The sequence below is a fragment of the Onychomys torridus genome, chromosome 4 (genome assembly GCF_903995425.1).
Source record: "Onychomys torridus chromosome 4, mOncTor1.1, whole genome shotgun sequence".
Taxonomy (NCBI): domain Eukaryota; kingdom Metazoa; phylum Chordata; class Mammalia; order Rodentia; family Cricetidae; genus Onychomys; species Onychomys torridus.
Window position 1 is genome coordinate 131,614,115 of NC_050446.1, and position 3,216 is coordinate 131,617,330.

The window sequence follows — 3,216 nt, forward strand, 5'->3', positions numbered from 1 at the left end:
CTAGCCTTTGCCGGCACCTAGGGCAGGATTTCCCCACTGCAACGGGATCCTCCACAACGCAAGGGCCAGTGATGACAGCATCACAGGGTGGTAAGAGCTGATGGCAGTTTCAGGCTTGTGCCAAGGGCTCCACCTCCAGAGCTGCTGACCACGTGAGAGTTATAATTATCCCCTGGTGGCAAGAGGGCTACCGAGGACTGGTCAGCCCGGCCACGCCCCTCGTCCTTCTCAGGGCCAGCTGGGCAGCCTGTCTGTGTCTACACCATCAAGGCTGACAATTGGCTTTGCCAGATGGGTAACGGGGCAGCCCAAGCCTGAAGCCTGCTCAGTTCTGAGCTTGAGAGGAGTCTCCTCTTGCCAGGTGCCGCTGGCATCCACACATAGGGTTAGACAAACTTTCATCAACTGGTGGTTGATCAGCTAGGATACAGGCTAGCTGGGCTATGACCAACAGCACCCCATTCCAGCCCAGAGGATGAGGTGTCAAGGGGGTTCCCCTGCTTCCAAGTTCTAATCCTGACTCTGCCCAGTCTGGTCATGTGGTCCTGGACTGTGTGCAACACTGGGAAGATCCCATCTTCCCAGCCCTTAAAACAGGGGACCAGGGCCTCTTCTGAATGAGATTGGCAGGGTGAGATGGGGTCTTGGAGTTGGCTTGGCTCAGGAGCCTCAGTCCACTCCGGCTGAAAACCAGGCTAATGGATAATGGTGTAGCCTATGAATGGCTTTTTCTGGGTTAAGCCACCTAACCTGGAGGGATCCCCAGTGAAGGCCTTAGCACGCACCACAAAGGCCAAATGAATTTCATGATTAGTGATGCATAAGGCAATTGTCAGCACTCAAAACATACCCCTGAGCCAAGCATGGAGGTGCAATGCTTGTGATCCCAGAACTTGGTAGGCTGAGGCAAGAGGATAGAAAGTTAGAGGTTGGGCCTGGGCTACACAATGAGACCCTATGTGTGAGGTGGCAGGGAGGGGAGTCTTCATTACAGCTGTCACTTCTGGGCTTTTGCAATCCACCGTTCCCTACCTCCCACGTGGGGCCTCTGGCTGCGCCTGGTCCTTCCTGCCCTCTTTGACCCTGCACAGTGCCCACCTGAGCATATACCTACTATGCAGACCTAGTCCTTCACTCTCACTGCAGCTGCACGCTTCGAGGATGGGAGAGTGGTGGAGGTCTGCTTCCCACTCATGGCATCCCTGGCCCACAGTAGCAGCCTATAGGGCCTGTGTTCAAGAGCAAGGCAAATCGACGCGCGGGGTGGGGGGGGCACATGGAACGTGGAGCCCCCGAACAGGTGCAAAGGCAGGTGACGCAGAACCCCCAAAGAGCCAGGAGGAGCTGGGTGCAGGGACCGTCCTCCGACAGCCAGAGTTTCAGAGTAGGAGGCTCAGCCAGCCCCCGGAGGTCACGCCCGAGCCACGCTCTCGCGTGTTCTGTGATCCCCTCCCCCTCCTCCCGCCTCGGCAGCCGCACGTGCCTGCAGCGTCCGCCTGGCCTTCTTGGGGCGGGCCCTTGGGAAGCGGAGGGGCGGGGCGGGACGGGGGCAGGGGCGGCGCTGGGACTTGTAGGCGGCAAGCCCTGAAGCCAACCGTCCCGGTCACCAGCAGCGACGTGTCACCCAGGGGAAACTGAGGTCCCCAGGAAGCCACCCAAGTGGCTCAAGATTTCAAGGCCAGGCAGTCTCGGTCCTCTAAGGATAAGTCAAGAACATACTTTAGGTTTTTAAAGACACTTCTTAAGGGATCTTTGGTCGTGAGCCTTTTTACATCGGACCATGGATCCTCTCAACAGATATTCCCGAAGGCAGACCGAGCCCTACAGCTTAAGGAAAACCTGCAAGACCCCTGCTATCAGGGAGCTCACTCAACAGCATTAGGAGACCCTTAGATCAGGAAAAGCCCCGGTTGGGTAGTGTCTGGGGAAAATAAACCAAACAGCAAAGGAACTTCTGTGAAGCGAGGAGGGCAAAGGTGAGCTACGAAGTGAAGCGAAGCTACGAAGAGGTATCCCAGCAGGCTTTGCGGCATGGGGTTCTGCCCTTTGCGAAGGCGCCTAGGTGGAATCAAGCTTCACCGGCAAGGAGCCGACTTTGTAAGCACAGCGTGGGGGTGAGCCCACCAGGAGACTACCTGCCTGCCTCTCTGTCCCCCTTGACCACTGGGCGGGGCCAGTGGTAACCCCACTAAAAGTTGCATGCAGGTCGTCAGGTTCCAATGCGATAGTCAGAGACTTGGGGGACATTGGATGAGAGAGCTGCTTCCAGGCCCAGCGGCTAAGGTGTCGAGCCTGCTTCTGTGCAGAAATTCCTGATTTCTTTTTTAGACGCAGTTTTATGTCTTATAGGCTAGCTTCCCACCTCCTAAGTATTAGAATCAGTGCGTGGCCACACTCTGAGATTCACGGCTCTTCGACAAGGGACCCCACGTTTGTATTTGCACTGGGCCAGAAGAGTTCTGCAGGCTGGCACCCCCAGCTTTGGCCCCCTTTCTACACATGGCATGCTATGCTCTCTGCTTGTTTCCCTGCTAAGGAGTCTCCATGTTAGTGACAAAGGAGCCCAGCCGCCTCTGCTCTTCCCGGTGGTCTTATGGCTCTTAGCCTCCATCAGGCTGTAAAAGATACATTCACTGTGGAGTAGCCCTCATTTCCACAAAGACGCTAGGGTCCCAGGGGTATGCTTCTGCTGAAGATCCAGCATAAAGTGCCTGACACCCCAGGTTCCCAGAAGTGTTTATGATGCGAATTATTTCTATATATACGGCTAAATCCACTTTGCATTTACTTGTGTTTTGAAATAGAGTCTCATTTGGCCCAGCTGGCCTCAAACTTACTACATAGGTAAGGGTGGCCTTGAATTTCTAATCCTCCTTCCTCCCCTTCCTGAGTGCTGGGTTTACAGGTGTGTGCCACCAGCCAGGTTTACGTGATGCTGAGATCAAACGCAAGGTTTCGCACATGACCATCTGAGCCACTACTTCGGACCTTTTAACGAGTACGTTGCTCCCCTAGTCGCTTCGGCGTAAACCACTGAATATGGAATCTACCGAACCCTGTGCCCGGCGAGACCAGCTGATATCCGCGGGCCCCGCGTCCTGGCACGTGGGACGTGTCTGGAACTACATTTCCCGGCGCCCCCCGCTGTCGGGGGCGTGTCTGGAACGAGGGGCGTGGCCGCTGGGCGTGGCCGGCTACAAAGGCGGCCGGCAGCCC